Genomic DNA, 18,882 nt, shown 5'->3' with positions numbered 1-18,882 from the left:
ACACTTAACCAGCATGGCTACAACAGCATTCTGCAGCGATACACCATCCCATCTGGTTTGGGCTCAGTGGGACTATCATTTGTTTTTCAACAGGACAATGACCCAACACACCTCCAGGCTGTGTAAGGGCTATTTGACCAAAAAGGAGAGTGATGGAGTGCTGCGTCAGATGACCTGGCCTCCACAATCCCCCGACCTCAACCAAATTGAGATGGTTTGGAATGAGTCAGACGGCAGAGTGAAGGAAAAGCAGCCAACAAGTGCTCAGCATATGTGGGAACTCCTTCAAGACGGTTTGTAAAGCAATTCCAAGTGAAGCTGGTTGACAGAATGCCAAGAGTGTGCAAAGCTGTCATCAAGGCAAAGGGTGGCTATTTGAAAATAAATGTAGATTTGTTTAACACTTTTTTGGTAACTACATGATTCCATATGTGTTATTTTATAGTGTTGATGTCTTCACTATTATTCTACAATGTAGAAAATAGTAAAATAAAGAAAAACCCTTGAATGAGTAGATGTTCTAAAACTTTTGACCGGTAGTGTATAGACACATCCTATGTGTTTTAATCAAATCAACCATATGCACTGAGCATGTCTGACATAAACCATCAGACAAGCTCAGTGCTTACATCAGACAAGCTCAGTGCATATGGTTTATTTGATTAAAACACATAATGCTCAGTGACTTTCAACCTGGCCCCGTCATAGGATGCCACGTTTCCTACATGTCAGTTCGTCAAATCTCTGCCCTGCTAGAGCTTCCAAAGTCAACTGTATGTGCCGTTATTGTGAAGTGGGAACGTCTAGGAGCAACAGGGGCTCAGCCGTGAAGTGGTAGGCCACACAAGCACACGGAGTACGTAGCGTGAAAACATTGTCTGTCCTCGGTCGCAACACTCACTACCGACTTCCAAACTGCCTCTGGAAGCAACGTCAGCACAAGAACTGCTGGTCGGGAGCTTCATGAAATGGGTTTCCATGGCTGAGCAACCGCACACAAACCTAAGATCAACATGCGCAATGCCAAGCGTCGGCTGGAGTGTTGTAAAACTTGTCGCTATTGGCCTCTGCAGCAGTGGAAACGCATTCTCTGGAGTGATAGGTACATACAGATATTGTTGGTCGAGATCGGTGTGGAAGAACTTGACTGGCCTGCACAAAGCCCTAACCTCAACCCCATAAAACACCTTGGGGGTGAATTGGAACGAGGACTGCGAGCCAGGCCTAATCGCCCAACATCAGTGCCAAACCTCACTAATGCTCTTGCGGCTGAATGGAAGCAAGTCCCCACAGCAATGTTTCAACATCTAGTGGAAAGCCTTCACAGAAGAAGTTATAGTAGCAAAGGGGGCGACCAATTTCAAATGAATACCCATGATTTTGTAATGAGATGTTTGACGAGCAGGTGTCCACATACCTTTGGTAATTTAGTGTATGTATATAGATACAGTGCATTCAGAAAGTATCAGACCCCATTCCTTTTTTCAATTTTTTTTTACATTACAGCCTTTTTCTAAAATGGATGAAATATTTTTTTCCCCTCATCAATATACACACAATAGCCCATAATGACAAAACAAAAACAGGTTAAGAACTGTTAACAAATGTATACAAAAACAAAAACAGAAATACCCTATTTAAATAATACAAATGGTGGTCACACCAGATACTGACTGGTTTTCTGATCCACGTCCCTACCTTTTTTTAAGGTATTTGTGACCAACAGATGCATATCTGTATTGCCAGTCAAGTTCCTTATATGAACTGTAACTCATTAAAATCTTTGAAATTGTTGCATGTTGCATTTAAAAATGTGGTTCAGTGTATATAATGCTATTTTATTTTTTTATTACCATTTCATTTTTTTATTTCCCTTAGTCCTGCAACATGCTCTGAGCTTAAGATTTTCATTGTACCCTGCAATCACACCTGCATCCATCCCTGTACATGTGACTATTCAACACTCTGTCATTTTAATTCCATCTTCCATTGATTAGCCTTGATATCTCCTAATAACTTGCCACACGGGGGCTCTAGCTCTATGACTGTAGCCTAGTGCCAGTTTGATGACTTATGATTGGATGACAACAAGCTACACGCGCCACTCTTGTGAAAAGAAACAGCACCAGTAGCATAAATTATAAAATGTTCTCTCTTTGAGGGAACCACGATGTAGACCAGGGATGGGCAAATTTGAAGGGGTGGGGGCCACACAAAAACGGAACTCATCATGAGGGGCTGCAGTGGCTCGTGGGTCATGGGCTGCACATGTTTACAATCACTGTATCCCACACATTCCTTTGTACTGTGGCCAAGTTCAGAGCCAGGTGGACCCATGCTAACACTAACTGATGTGGGGGAGAGATCCATTACTACTCCTAATCCTAGATGCTAACTTTGCTCTAAGCTTGATTACCATTAGGCCTAACCTTTGGGTGAATTTCTGAGGCATCCAAAGTTCTATTGAAGGGCAGACTGGGCTTAAAGTTAAAGGTAGAGAGCAAGAGTTAGGATATATATAGGCTAGGCTATATTCCCTGTCTTTAAATCTCCCTGTGACATATGATCTTTAGGAGTTAATGAAATCAACATGTGCCTCTTACAAGAACAAAGGGACAAAATCAACATTAAAAAACGATAAGCTTTAGGTGGAAAAAAATAGTGACCTTTAAGAAAAACTAAAGAGCAGAACATAGGCCTACAACATACAGGACGGCTAGGCACTAAGATTGATCTAACCCTCAGTTTGATAAGCCAGTTGACTACCAACCAACCCATAACGTTTAGAAGTTGGGATATTATCGTCTTTGGGCAAAGCCCCTGGAAAGGGCCTCTCTCTATCAGAACAGCGCTGCCAAAGACCTACTGTGGCTGTCAGGCCTTTGTGGACACACTGAATTGAGGGGTAGACACTCAATTTTCACATTTGTTCTGAGGCACCGCAAAGCAAGCACCATTCCCAGAGCCACAGCCACCACTAGACGTATGGTAGAGATTCCCAGGGACCACCACCAGTCAAATATATAGGCTGGAGGTACTGGGAATTCACAATCACATTGACACATAGGCCTACATAGACATATAGACTCCCATAATTAAAAATATCAGGCTTAGGCCTAATTGTAAACATGTAAGAGGTTCTGGGCATGTCTAATCCGTGTTTGAACTGCAATTAATGACCTTTTAGGAAATTATGTGCAGAATTGCCTCACCTGTTGTACATCACCCATATCACCTTATAAGTAGACCTAGTAGTCACCTTTGGTGTAAGACAAGCTTAATCTAAGGGACGATCCTCCATTCTATGAACCTATGACCCAATAGAAAAGTATCCTTTCAGCTCGCAAAAAAGTGGATACCAGATGGGTTCAAGTTATCATGTTGTAGCCTTTTCACTGGTCTCCCTTAATGGAGTTCACCACATACAGGTTGAGGGGAAGAAAGGAAAGTCTCACCTGCACAATGGCAAAGGCTGACATGTGCTTAATGGGGCCATCTATAAGACGGTCATCCGAGACGCTGAACTATATATAAAGAATGGAAGTGGGATTGTTTTCCTGATTGCCTTCGGGGCTGGTGCCATCGACACACAGGCATGTTTGAGTGTGGAGCTGCTTTGTACTCTGTGAGATGTCAGACAATGAAGAGAGCAACCTTCAGCATGACTTCCCCTGCAGCCTGCGGTCAGTTTTTTATTTACTGCTCTCCTGATAACGGCCATCGCCACAGCCTTTTCATCCACTGATTCTACATGAATGATTCCTCTAAATTTCCCCCACCGCTGTTGTCATAGCAACAGTTGAAATTCACACCGGGCAGTCTATGACCTTTCAGTCATCTGAGAAAATAGACACCTTGCCAATAACAGTTTGTCAGATAAAGAATGCCTCTATGAAATGAGTTTTTATTTGGGGGAGATTGGGCAAATGTTCATTTCCAGCCTACATTTGACAGGTTAAAGATGATGGCCATTTTATTACTGCCCATTTATACAGAAGGAGGAAATAGGCTGTTCTGAATTCAAAGCTCACTAAAACAATGAGAAGTGAACAACACAATCCTAAACCCTGGAAGAGGAAGTGAAGGAGCAGGTATGGAAGAATGGGTGGAAGCTGTCTCAGGCATTGTGCACAATGTCTGCCCTTCACACTGGAAGCCTACAGTATGTTATGAAAGGAGGAAATGACAATGAGCAACCCTTTTTACATACCCAGTCCACCAGTTCCACTATGATTCACGCACATCCCAGCTCCAAAACACAACCAATGCTGTGCTGTCCACCCATATGAGAGGAAGGAGTGTGTATCTGGCTGGCTGAGATTTACAACACAACAAAGCTATTTTATTCCTGTCAAATTTCCTGAGAGTGTCGCTTTAGGAAACAAGTTGTTGACATTGTTTAAGGCAGTATCAATAAAGTTGTTCATTAACTCTTCACTGGCCATATTTGCTTCCTACTTGCACCGCAAATGCAATGTTCTACAAATACAGCTGAAGTCAGCAGTTTACACACACCTTAGCCAAATACATTTAAACTCAGTTTTTCACAATTCATGACATTTAATCCTAATAAAAATTCCCTGTCTTAGGTCAGTTAGGATCACCACTTTATTTTAAGAATGTGAAATGTCAGAATAATAGTAGAGAGAATTATTGATTTCAGCTTTTATTTCTTTCATCACATTCCCAGTGGGTCAGAAGTTTAGATACACTCAAATAGTATTTGGTAGCATTGCCTTTAAATTGTTTAACTTGGGTCAAACATTTTGGGTAGCCTTCCACAAGCTTCCTACAATAAGTTGGGTGAATTTTGGCCCATTCCTCCTGACAGAGCTGGTGTAACTGAGTCAGGTTTGTAGGCCTCCTTGCTTGCACACACTTTTTCAGTTCTGCCCACAAATGTTATATCGGATTGAGGTCAGGGTTTTGTGATGGCCACTCCAATACCTTGACTTTGTTGTCCTTAAGCCATTTTGCCACAACTTTGGAAGTATTCTTGGGGTCATTGTCCATTTGGAAAACCCATTTGCGACCAAGCTTTAACTTCCTAACTGATGTCTTGAGATGTGGCTTCAATATATCCACATACTTTTCCTGCCTCATGATGTCATCTATTTTGTGAAGTGCACCAGTCCCTCCTGCAGCAAAGCACCCCCACAACATGATGCTGCCACCCCTGTGCTTCACGGTTGGGATGGTGTTATTCGGCTTGCAAGCCTCCCCCTTTTTCCTCCAAACATAACGATGGTCATTATGGCCAAACAGTTCTAGTTTTGTTTCATCAGACCAGAGGACATTTCTCCAAAAATTACGATCTTTGTCCCCATGTGCAGTTGCAAGTAGTCTGGCTTTTTTATGGCGGTTGTGGAGCACTGGCTTCTTCCTTGCTGAGTGGCCTTTCAGGTTATATCGATATAGGACTCGTTTTGCTGTGGATATAGATACTTTGTACCGGTTTCCTCCAGCATCTTCACAAGGTCCTTTGCTGTTGTTCTGGGATTGATTTGCCTTTTTCTCAACAAAGTATGTTCATCTGTAGGAGACAGAACGCGTCTCCTTCCTGAGCGGTATGGCGGCTGCGTGGTCCCATGGTGTTTATACTTGTGTACTATTGTTTGTACAGATGAACGTGGTACCTTCAGGCATTAGGAAATTGCTCCCAAGGATGAACCAGACTTGTGTAGGTCTACACATTTTTTTCTGAGGTCTTGGCTGATTGCTTTTGATTTTCCCATGATGTCAAGCAAAGAGGCACTGAGTTTGAAGGTAGGCCTTGAAATACATCCACAGGTACACCTCCAATTGACTCAAATGATGTCAATTAGCCTATCAGAAGCTTCTAAAGCCATGACATCATTTTCTGGAATTGTACAAGCTGTTTAAAGGCACAGTCAACTTAGTGTATGTAAACTTCTGACCCATTGGAATTGTGATACACTGAATTATAAGTGGAATAATCTGTCTGTGAACAATTGTTGGAAAAATGACTTGTGTCATGCACAAAGAAGATGTCCTAACCGACCTGCCAAAACTATAGTTTGTTAACAAGAAATTTGTGGAGTGGTTGAAAACGAGTTTTAATGACTCCAACATAAGTGTATGTAAACTTCTGACTTCAACTGTACTATACTAGCATTGGGGTTAACAAAGTTAATGTGGTTAGACCTTTGAAGTAGCCTACACAACCCTGTCACATGGAGAGGTCTGACATCCATGTCTTCTTCATGCCTGCATAGGCTAATTCAAGTTGTGTGCAAACCTTTTCTGCCCTGCAGATTGCACACAGGTCACACCATGACCATGATAGGATGCATCCATCCTAAAGCCAGACAACTGGTGGTGTAATGGGAGGATTTAGACTAGAACTGTTATAATACAAAATAGTTTAACTGTAGGAGTTCCTGTCTGGTGCCACTTATGTGCATGCCTATGTACGGTAGTTTACCTGGGAAATAAACACGCTTGGAGCAGTGTGTTCTTATAGACGGGTTGGATGTTTAGCAACAAAACCGATGTGTGCGCAACTATGGGGCAAAATGAGTTGGCTTAGATTGTTGATAACGTGTAAACTATAGTTCGTCTCCAATATTAATTGAAAACATCAAGTTAATCAATGAGCACTTGTCTCTGAAATATACCATTACATTTGTTGGTTAGCTAGCTAGCAAATTTTTGTCATATTAGCATAGACATGACGTCAGTCAAAACACCAAAACAAGACATGGTATCAAGAACAAGATCAAACAAGCTGAAACAAGCCACTTTGATTCACCACATGGCAGCTTCTTGTCATTGTTGATAGCTACCTGGCCATACAGAACCATAACATCACAAGGCCTTCTGCCCCTTCGAAGTGCGCTCATCGTTTTCATGACATTGTCAGCTAACCATTTATAAACTTTGGAAGATACTGGGAAAATAGCCTCACATTCTCTGAGATCGTATGATTATTCACCTTGCCTTTAGGGCAGAAATTTGGTCATGCTGTCACAAGCAGATTCAAATACAATTTACAGCAGTGACTAGGGGCAAGTAACCCCATTGTTCTTCTAGAATGAATGTCCACATTGCTTATGTTGAAATCAAAAAGTCTAATCTGCTCATTAGCGAGCTCGTATTTTACCCAGGAGGAGAACTGTTATTGAAAAGAGTTCCAATTTTCAGATAATTTTGAGAGAAAGCTGACTCCATACTGCTAATGTGATTTTTGGGGCATACACTTCCGCCTTGAAATTGCCACTGCCTAGTCCGCAGTCAAGAGTGTGAGAAACGTGTTTTTATTCCCTATCCAAGCTTCCCAACATCACTGAAGAGTTGAGACATGTTTTTGAAGTTGATCATTACTCAGAATTTACAGTTGTACCTGGGGCTGTGGAGTCAACCTGACATGTCTATCCTTTAAACATTGGCAGACAAGACATTGCTCCTCCCTTACCCAATAGGCTACACCTCACCTCGTTCATCAGTTAAACAACATTACCTTACACATGGCCTCCATAGAAAAACACATTTCACACCAGAGATTACCATCTCTCTTCATGAGGAGCCAAAGTGTTTCAAAAAAGATCTGCCTCAAATATCAGCAGTGAGCTCATGAAGGCCTAGTTCACATATACCTAGATCTCGTAAACTGATCTGATTGTGAGAATGATATCTAGCTATGAGTTACTAGTTGCCAGCCTGTCTGCCCACATCGATTTAAAATCTTTACCAGGTTTATTGTATTGAACATCAGGGAGACTCCTTAAATCCTCCTCTACATTCGACTAGGAACACTCTCAAACCGAACAAAAATCCATTAAAATGTTACGAATCGCTGGTTAACTAATTTCTTGCTCATATTATATTCTAGCGTCCGAAAAAACCTCTAATTTTTTGTGAAACTGATGTGTCCTCTCCTTCAGTGTCGAACTAAGCATGTAACTGTGTTGACAGTCACTTATCTACATGTCATTTTGCATGCCCAACAACCCCAGGCAATACTATGCCCAGCTTCGTACGCTGACCAACATGAGGTAAGCGGCCTGTTCCTGATCTTGCACATCTGCCCTGCACCTTCAGCATTCAAATGCTAAAATGGCTTGCGCTATATTATGCTTTATTTGTTGAATGACAACCTATGTAATTTCAGGGTAGGGATGGGCATTTAATATGATTTCACAATTTTGGGGGATATCTGGATAGTCAAAATACATGTTATAATCAAAATACATGTGTTTTAAATGACTTTTCTTTCTTCAATGGAGACTTGCTTGCTTGACTCGAGAGCGCTGGTGCGCTGCGCTCTGCTTGTTTCAGCAAAATAGTGGGGGAGGGGCGAGAGAGGAGTAGTGTGTGTGTGTGTGTCTGACAATCTGTGTGTGGCACAGAGGGTGAGAAAGTTGAAAGAAAGTAGCCAAACTGACTCGACTAGTATATATATATATATAACCTATGGCTGCAACAAGTTTGTCTATAAAACCATCTGCTAGTGCCTGTCTTGACTGCATCAAATCGTTGTAAAGAAGCTAGCTAGATTACTACCCACCACTGCGACCTGTATGCTCTCGTTGGCTGGTCCTCGCTACATATTCGTCGCCAAACCCACTGGCTCCAGGTCCTCTATAAGTCTTTGCTAGGTAAAGCTCCGCCTTTTCTCAGCTCACTGGTCACCATAGCAACACCCACCCGTAGCACGTGCTCCAGCAGGTATATTTCACTGGTCATCCCCAAAGCCAACACCTCCTTTGGCTGCCTTTCCTTCCAGTTCTCTGCTGCCAATGACTGGAACGAATTGCAAAAATCACTGAAGTTGGAGACTTATATCTCCCTCATTAACTTTAAGCGTCAGCTGTCAGAGCAGCTTACCGATTGCTGCAGCTGTACACAGCCCATCTGTAAATAGCCCAACCAACTACCTACCTCATCCCCATATTTGTTTTTGTTTTCCTGCTCTTTTGCACACCAGTATTTCTACTTGCACATCCTCATCTGCACATATATCTCTCCAGTGTAAATTGCTAAATTGTAATTACTTCGCCACTATTGGCTTATTTATTGCCTTATCTCCTTACTTCATTTGCTCACACTGTATTCAGATTTTTCTATTGTGTTATTGACTGTACCTTTGTTTATCGCATGTGCAACTCTGTGTTGTTTTTGTCGCACTGCTTTGCTTTATCTTGGCCAGGTCGCAATATAAGTAAAGGTGAAATAAATTAAAAATACAAAAAATACAGTAGTCCGCTAAGTTAGCCAGCTAACTAGCTAAAGTAGCAAGGCTAATTGAAGCTATTTTGCTGTGCTCCCTCCCGTCTTTGTCTACAACAACTCCAAACAACATCGTACCGGTTGGTTGATCATTGTAGCCTACTACTCCTCATTTAGCCAACTTAATTCTGTCATTTTTATTTCATTTTGCATTGATTGGAAATCTCCCACTTCACTTGCTACACATGGAGCCGCTTTGATTAACCGACAATAACAACAAGCTACAATAACAACAAGTTACACGTGTGAAACGTGTATAGTCTACCAGTGCCTTTTTTATGGGGCACACTCATAAAAACTGTCATAAAACGGTTGTTTTATTAAAAAGTTTAATGTTATGGTCTATCCTTGTAGGCTACGTAGCAATGTCACACAGATCATTTAATTACATTTTAGACAAAGCCTTTTCATTGTTCAAAAACACACAAAAAAATAAACTGTAAAAAATGAATACTCTCCCAAGTAATCAAATAGTAACTTCTATTCGGATATTCGAATAACCGTGCCCATCCCCATTTCAGGTGTTGTGTTACCGCTGGATTCTGACTCTGCTTTTTTCCTGCAGAAAAGGAAAGATAAAATGCAAATAAACGCATTTTGTAAATGCAGATCTAAAATGCTTCTTATTGCAAATTCTGCTCGGCTTTAGTAAGGGTTCGCTCCAAATCATGAATGTAAAAGGACTAATTTCATGCTTCAGTTGCACTTCTTCAACTCAGATGAAATATCTTTGCTCTTGTCATTGGATCACCAGATAGCTGATGTGTAGGCTACGTTTCTCCAGTGTAGTTTTCTCCAGTAGCAGATAAAAATGCGAGATTAACTTCAAGCAAAACATTAGGAAATGTAGCTGGCTACATTCTTTCTATGATAAACATTGGAAATATGGCCATGCATCGTTTTTACCTTTTCATTGTAAGCTAAAGGACTTACAGTGCCTTCAGAAAGTATTTATACCCCTTCACTTATTCCACATATAGTTGTGTTACAGCCGGAATTCAAAATACACACAATACCCCATAATTACAAAGTGAAAACACGATTTTAGAATGTATTTGAAATTAAATACAGAAATATCTCATTTCAAATCAAATCAAATGTTATTGGTCACATACACATGGTTAGCAGATGTTAATGCAAGTGTAGCGAAATGCTTGTGCTTCTAGTTCCGACAGTGCAATAATATCTAACAAGTAATCTAACAATTCCCCAACAGCTATCTAATACACACAAATCTAAAGGGGTGAATGAGAATATGTACGTATAGTATATGGATGAGCGATGGCCGAGCGGCATAGGCAAGGCACAACAGATGGTAGAAAATACAGCATATACATGTGATATGAGAAATGTAAGATATGTAAACATTATTAAAGTGGCATTATTTAAAGTGGCATTGTTTAAAGTGACTAGTGATCCATTTATTAAAGTGTCCAGTGATTGGGTCTCAGTGTAGGCAGCAGCCTCTCTGAGTTAGTGATTGTTGTTTAACATTCTGATGGCCTTGAGATAGAAGCTGTTTTTCAATTTCTCGGTCCCAGCTTTGATGCACCTGTACTGACCTCGCCTTCTGGATGATAGCGGTGTGAACAGGCAGTGGCTCAGGTGGTTGTTGTCCTTGATGATCTTTTTGGCCTTCCTGTGACATCGGGTGCTGTAGGTGTCATGGAGGGCAGGTAGTTTGCCCTAGGTGATGCGTTGTGCAGACCATACCACCCTCTGGAGAGCCTTGCGGTTGAGGGCGGTGCAGTTGCCGTACCAGGCTGTGATACAGCCTGACAGGATGCTCTCGATTGTGCATCTGTAAAAGTATGTCAGGGTTTTGGATGACTGTTGCGCCTTCTTCACCACACTCTGTGTGGGTGGACCATTTCAGTTTGTCTGTGATGTGTACGCCCAGGAACTTAAAACGTTCCACCTTCTCCACTGCTGTCCCTTTGATGTGGATAGAGGGGTGCTCCCTCTGCTGTTTCCTGAAGTCCACGATCATCTCCGTTGAGTGAGAGGTTGTTTTCTTGACACCACACTCCGAGTGCCCTCACCTCCTCCCTGTAGGAAGTCTCGTCATTGTTGGTGATCAAGCCCACTACTGTTGTGTCGTCTGCTAACTTGATGAAATACATAAGTATTTACACCCCTGAGTCAACACTTTGTAGAAGTACCTTTGACAGCGATTACAGCTGTGAGTCTTTCTGTGTAAGTCTCTAAGAGCTTTCCACACTTGGATTGTGCAACATTTGCCCATTATTCTTATCAAAATTCTTCAAGCCCTGTCACATTGGTTGTTGATCATTGCTAGACAACCATTTTCAAGTCTTGCCATAGATGTTCAAAGTGGATTCAAGTCAAAACTGTAACTCGGCCACTCAGGAGCATTCACTGTCTTCTTGGTAAGCAACTCCAGTACAGTGTGTCCAGTGTGTTTTAGGTTATTGTCCTGCTGAAAGGTGAATTTATCTCTGGAAAGCATACTGAACTAGGTTTTACTCTAGGTTTTTGCCTGTGCTTAGCTCCATTCCACTACTATGCTTGAAAATATGGAGAGTAGTACTCAGTATTGTGTTGTATTGGACTTTCCCCAAACATAACATTTTCTATGCATGGCAAAAACTTTTTTTTGCAGCATTACTTGTGCCTTGTTGCAAACCTGATGCAAGGTTTTGAATATTTGAATTCTGTACAGGCTTCCTTCTTTTCACTCTGTCAATTAGGTTACTATTGTGGAGTAACTACAATGTTGTTGATCCATCCTCAGTTTTTTCCTATTACAGCCATGAAACTCTTTTTTTTACCCATCGACCGATAGGTGCCCTTCTTTGTGAATCATTGGAAAACCTTCCTGGTCTTTGTGGTTGAATCTGTGTTTGAAATTCATTGCTCGACTTACATATAATTATGTGTGGGGTACAGAGATGAGGTAGTCATTCAAAAATCATGTTAAACACCCCTTTCCCTTTTCCTTATTGCACACAGAATGAGTCCATGCAACTTGTTATGTGACTTGTTAAGCAACTTTTTAATTCTGCATTTAGGCTTGCCATTACAAAGGGGTTGAATCATTTTTGACTCAAGATATTTCAGCTTTTCATTTTTTATTCATTTGTAAAAAATTATTGGGTATAGTGTGTAAGCCAGTGACAAAAAAATGCAATTCAATCAATTTTAAATTCAGCCTGTAACACAACAAAATGTGGAAAAGTCAAGGGGTGTGAATACTTTCTGTGGCTGCTAGCAATAGCATTGCACTTCTGTTGTCATCTGAAGAAAACGATTTAATGCCGAATGTGTTGCACTAATGTATTTTCTGTGAAGGAAAACTATACTTGCCCGCCCCATATCACTCTATTGAAGCAAAAAAATACTGTTGCCTTTCAATGTAAAAAGCAGGTGAAATGTTTTAAAGCACAGATTTTTTTATGGTCTGCATCTATGCGCTGTTAAAAACTGTGTTTTGCCGGAATAAAAGTAAGCTACTGGAGACACAACTCTCATCTGTCTGTACCTGCTGAACGGGTCAATAAACATCTGTGACTTTAGCTGTCTGCATCTGGGTCTTATCCTGAGTTCTGTAAAAAGTCACAAGGCAATGTTACAACTCACTTTTCAATTTTTTAAGTTATTACATACAACCGATCAGAATTCGGAAGAATTCTTTTTATATGGAGGACGCGCCAAAAGTTTTGAAAACACATTGCGCCATCTAGCTAACTAACTAGATGGCGCTAACTAACTAGATTTGCCAGTTCTTGCTGTGAGGTATTACCCCACTCTTCCACCAAGCCACCTGCAAGTGCCCGGACATTTCTCGGGGGAATGGCCCTAGCCCTCACCCTCCGATCCAACACGTCCCAGACGTGCTCAATGGGATTGAGATCCGGGCTCTTCGCTGGCCATGGCAGAACACTGACATTCCTGTCTTGCAGGAAATCACGCACAGAATGAGCAGTATGGCTGGTGGCATTGTCATGCTGGAGGGTCATGTCAGGATGAGCCTGCAGGAAGAGTACCACACGAGGGAGGATGATGTCTTCCCTGTAACGCACAGCGTTGAGATTGCAGGCAATGACAACAAGCTCAGTCCGATGATGCTGTGACACACCGCCCCAGACCATGACGGACCCTCCACCTCCAAATCGATCCCGCTCCGAGTACAGGCCTCGGTGTAACGCTCATTCTTTCAACAATAAACGCGAATCTGACCATCACCTCGGGTGAGACAAAACCGCAACTCGTCAGTGAAAAGCACTTTTTGCCAGTCCTGTCTGGTCCAACGACGGTGGGTTCGTGCCCATAGGCGACGTTGTTGCCGGTAATGTCTGGTGAGGACCTGCCTTACAACAGGCCTACAAGCCCTCGGTCCAGCATCTCTCAGCCTATTGCGGACAGTCTGAGCACTGATGGAGGGATTGTGTGTTCCTGGTGTAACTCGGGCAGTTGTTGTTGCCATCCTGTACCTGTCCCGCAGGTGTGATGTTCGGATGTACCGATCCTGTGCAGGTCTTGTTACATGTGGTCTGCCACTGCGAGGACTATCAGCTGTCCGTCCTGTATCCCTGTAGCGCTGTCTTAGGCGTCTCACAGTACGAACATTGCAATTTATTGCCCTGGCCACATCTGCAGTCCTCATGCCTCCTTGCATCATGCTTAATGCACGTTCACACAGATGAGCAAGGACCCTGGGCATCTTTCTTTTGGTGTTTTTCAGTCAGTAGAAAGGCCTCTTTAGTGTCCTAAGTTTTCATAACTGTGACCTTAATTGCCTACCATCTGTAAGCTGTTAGTGTCTTACCGACCATTCCACAGGTGAATGTTCCTTAATTGTTTATGGTTCATTGAACAAGCATGGGAAACAGTGTTTAACCTGTTATGGCTAGGGGGCAGTATTTTCACAGCCGGATAAAAAACGTACCCGATATAATCTGATTATTACTCCTGCCCAGAAACTAGAATATGCATATAATTATTAGCTTTGGATAGAAAACACTCCAAAGTTTCTAAAACTGTTTGAATGGTGTCTGTGAGTATAACAGAACTCATTTGGCAGGCAAAACCTTAGAAGATTCCATGCAGGAAGTGGCCTGTCTGACAATTTCTTGCCCTTCTTGATTATCTCTATCCATTACAGAGGATCTCTGCTGTTACGTGACACTTCCTACGGCTCCCATGGGCTCTCAAAAAGCTGAATCGTGGCTTTGCAGGCTCTGGCTGAAAAAAAGTAGCGCGTTTGGGTAGTGGCTGGTTACAGTACTGTGAGACTCAGGCTCGTGCCCGCGTCGACCGAATGTTTTGTTTTCTTTCGTCTGTTTACCTAAACGCAGATTCCCGGTCGGAATATTATCGCTTTTTTACGAGAAAAACGGCATAAAAATTGATTTTAAACAGCGGTTGACATGCTTCGAAAGTACGGTAATGGAATATTTAGAAATCTTTTGTCACGAATTGCGCCATGCTCGTGACCCTTATTTACACTTCGGATAGTGTCTTGAACGCACGAACAAAACGCCGCTGTTTGGATATAACTATGGATTATTTTGAACCAAACCAACATTTGTTATTGAAGTAGCAGTCCTGGGAGTGCATTCTGACGAAGAACAGCAAAGGTAATCAAACTTTTGTAATAGTAAATCGGAGTTTGGTGAGGGCTAAACTTGGTCGGTGTCTAAATGGCTAGCCGTGATGGCTGGGCTATCTACTGAGAATATTGCAAAATGTGCTTTCACCGAAAAGCTATTTTAAAATCGGACATATCGAGTGCATAGAGGAGTTCTGTATCTATAATTCTTAAAATAATTGTTATGTTTTTTGTGAACGTTTATCGTGAGTAATTTAGTAAATTCACCGGATGTTTGCGGGGGGTATGCTAGTTCTGAACGCCACATGCTAATGTAAAAAGCTGGTTTTTGATATAAATATGAACTTGATTGAAAAAAACATGCATGCATTGTATAACAGAATGTCCTAGGGTTGTCATCTGATGAAGATCATCAAAGGTTAGTGCTGCATTTAGCTGTGGTTTTGTTTTTTGTGACATTATATGCTAGCTTGAAAAATGGGTGTCTGATTATTTCTGGCTGGGTACTCTGCTGACATAATCTAATGTTTTGCTTTCGCTGTAAAGCCTTTTTGAAATCGGACAGTGTGGTTAGATTAACGACAGTCTTGTCTTTAAGATGCTGTAAAATAGTCATATGTTTGAAAAATTGAAGTTTTCGGATTTTAGGAGTTTGTATTTCGCGCCACGCCCATCATTGGATATTGGAGCAGGTGTTCCGCTAGCGGAACGTCTAGATGTAAGAGGTTAAACCCTTTACAATGAAGATCTGTGAAGTTATTTGGATTTTAACGAATTATCTTTGAAAGACAGGGTCCTGAAAAAGGGACCTTTCTTTTTTTGCTGAGTTTATATGGGGCATACAATAATCTCAGCTCTGCATATTTTGATGCGAAGAGACAGAATCAATCGACCATTTATTCTGGTATTGCCCCTAAGTAGCTTGTTTCTGGTGACAGGAATGGCTAAAAATGTAATGTCTACTTCCAACTGACACCCTCAAACACGTTGATGCCCTGAATGCAGCTCACTTTCCAGCCCACTTTCCAGCTCACACTCTCAAACAACTAGATCCCCTGAATGCAGCTCACTCTACAGATCCCAATCACCTGAATTCTAATCACCTGTTCACACACCTGTATGTCATTATCACACACTATTTAGTTCAGTTCTGTGCACACCATCACTGTGCACACCAAGTCTGGTCCATCCTTGGGAGCAATTTCCAAACACCTGAAGGTACCACATTCATATGTACAAACAATAGTACGCAAGTATAAACACCATGGGACCACGCAACCGTCATACCGCTCAGGAAGGAGACGCGTTCTGTCTCCTAGAGATGAACGTACTTTGGTGCGAAAAGTGCAAATCAATCCCAGAACAACAGCAAAGGACCTTATGAAGATGCTGGAGGAAACAGGTACAAAAGTATCTATATCCACAGTAAAACGAGTCCTATATCAACATAACCTGAAAGGCCGCTCAGCGAAGAAGCCACTGCTCCAAAACCACCATAAAAAAGCCAGACAACGGTTTGCAACTGTTCATGGGGACAAATATCGTACTTTTTGGAGAAATGTCCTCTGGTCTGATTAAACAAAACTAGAACTGTTTGGCCGTAATGACCATTGTTATGTTTGGAGGAAAAAGGGGGAGGCATGAAAGCCGAAGAATACCATCCCAACCGTAAAGCACGGGGGTGGCACCGTCATGTTGTGGGGGTGCTCTGCTGCAGGAGGGACTGGTGCACTTCACAAACTAGATGGCATCATGAGGAAGGGGAAATCATGTGGATATAGTCAAGCAACATCAGTCAGGAAGTTAAAGCTTGGTCACAAATGGGTCTTCCAAATGGACAATGACCCCAAGCACACTTCCAAAGTTGTGGCAAAATGGCTTAAGGACAACAAAGTCAAGGTATTTGTCACGTCCTGACCAGTAATAGGGGTTATTTGTATTGTAGTTTGGTCAGGACGTGGCAGGGGGTATTTGTTTTATGTGGTTCGGGGTGGTTGGTTGTTTAGAAGGGTGTTTGATTTATTATTTCCAGGTTTTTGGGCTATGTTATGTATTTCTATGTTCATTCTAGTATTAGTATTTCTTTGTTTAGGTCATTGGGTGTTGGACTCTCAATTGGAGGCAGGTGTTTCCTAGTTGCCTCTGATTGAGAGTCCTATATATAGGTATGTGTTTGTGTTGGTAGTTTGTGGGAGATTGTGCTAGGTATAGCCTTAATGCCTTACCGGCCTGTTATTCGTCATTGTGTTTTGTGTACGTGTTTATTTTGGGTTTTTCCTTCTTTGCAAATTTAATAAAAGAAGATGAGTACACATAACCCCGCTGCGTTTTGGTCCGACAATGATTTTTCTTTATCATCTGACGAAGAAGATTGCGACAGTATTGGAGTGGCCATCACAAAGCCCTGTCCTCAATCCCATAGAAAATTTCAAAAACTGAAAAAGCGTGTGCGAGCAAGGAGGCCGACAAACCTGACTCAGTTACACCAGCTCTGTCAGGAGGAATGGGACAAAATTCACCCAACTTATTGTGGGAAGCTTGTGGAAGGCTACCCGAAACTTTTGACCCACGTTAAACAATTTAAAGGCAATGCTACCAAATACTAATTGAGTGTATGTAAACTTCCGACCCACTGGGAATGTGATGGAAGAAATAAAAGCTGAAATAAATCATTCTCTCTACTATTATTCTGATGTTTCACATTCTTAAAATAAAGTGGTGATCCTAACTGACAGGGAATATTTACAAGGATTAAATGTCAGGAATTGTGAAAAACTGAGTTTAAATGTATTTGGCTAAGGTGTATGTAAAATTCCGACTTCAACTGTATATAGACAGGTGTGTGCCTTTCCAAATCATGTCCAATCAATTGAATTTACCACAGGTGGACTCCAATCAAGTTGTAGAAACATCTCAAGGATGATCAATGGATGATCGATGAACCTGAACTCAATTTCGAGTCTCATAGCAAAGGGTCTGAATACTTATGTAAATAAGGTATTTTGTTTTTTAGTTGTAATAAATTTGTAAACATTTCTACAACCCTGTTTTCGCTTTGTCATTATGGGGTATTGTGTGTAGATTTAATCCATTTAAGAATAAGGTTGTAACGTCACAAAATGTGGAAAAGGGGAAGGGGTCTGAATACTTTCCGAGTTCACTGTAATGTAGAGAATCATTGTACCATCTAAACCACTCTGAAATACATTTTCTATAACCAAGAATTATGTATTTTCAGCTGTTTGAAGTTGGTGTAAAAAAAACAAAAGACACAAAAACAAAACTGGGAAGAATGGGAAGCATAGAAATGGCACACATTGAATATATCCACCGCTTCTTAGACTTGCTTTGAATTAGAATGACAGATCTATAACTCACATTTCTAACTGAATTTGGTCAGGTTGCCCAAAAAGTGACTTATTGCAGCTTTAACCTCTATGGGCGTCCCACCTACGTAACAGCCACTGCCAGCCTGTGGCGCGATTTTCAAAACCTTAAAAATCTTATTACTTCAATTTCTCAAACATATGACTATTTTACAGCCATTTAAAGACAAGACTCTCGTTAATCTAACCACACTGTCCGATTTCAAAAAGGCTTTACAACGAAAGCAAAACATTAGATTATGTCAGCAGAGTACCAAGCCAGAAATAATCAGACACCCATTTTTCAAGCTAGCATATAATGTCACCAAAACCCAGAAGACAGCTAAATGCAGCACTCACCTTTGATGATCTTCATCAGATGACAACCCTAGGACATTATGTTATACAATACATGCATGTTTTGTTCAATCAAGTTCATATTTATATCAAAAACCAGCTTTTTACATTAGCATGTGACGTTCAGAACTAGCATACCCCCCGCAAACTTCCGGGGAATTCGCTAACATTTTACTAAATTACTCACGATAAACGTTCACAAAAAGCATAACAATTATTTTAAGAATTATAGATACAGACCTCCTCTATGCACTCGATATGTCCGATTTTAAAATAGCTTTTTGGTGAAAGCACATTTTGCAATATTCTAAGTACATAGCCCAGGCATCACGGGCTCGC

General features: G+C 41.4%; 1 protein-coding gene across 6 annotated transcripts in view; it reads right to left on the bottom strand.

Moving 5' to 3' along the window:
- Positions 1-18,882, bottom strand: part of LOC106586176 (protein TANC1) — a 285,715-nt gene that overhangs the window by 245,334 nt on the left and 21,499 nt on the right. Inside the window, exon 1 of one of the 6 annotated variants that reach the window (XM_082968892.1) lies at positions 9,728-9,819. The exons of the other annotated variants lie outside the window; for them this stretch is intronic. The gene's annotated coding sequence lies outside the window, so the exon portion shown is untranslated. Of the gene's footprint in view, positions 1-9,727; positions 9,820-18,882 lie in introns of those variants that run through there. 6 annotated transcript variants of the gene reach the window in all.

The sequence above is a fragment of the Salmo salar genome, chromosome 25 (genome assembly GCF_965601325.2).
Source record: "Salmo salar chromosome 25, fSalSal1, whole genome shotgun sequence".
NCBI lineage: Eukaryota > Metazoa > Chordata > Actinopteri > Salmoniformes > Salmonidae > Salmo > Salmo salar.
This window is presented reverse-complemented; position numbering and strand designations above follow the sequence as displayed.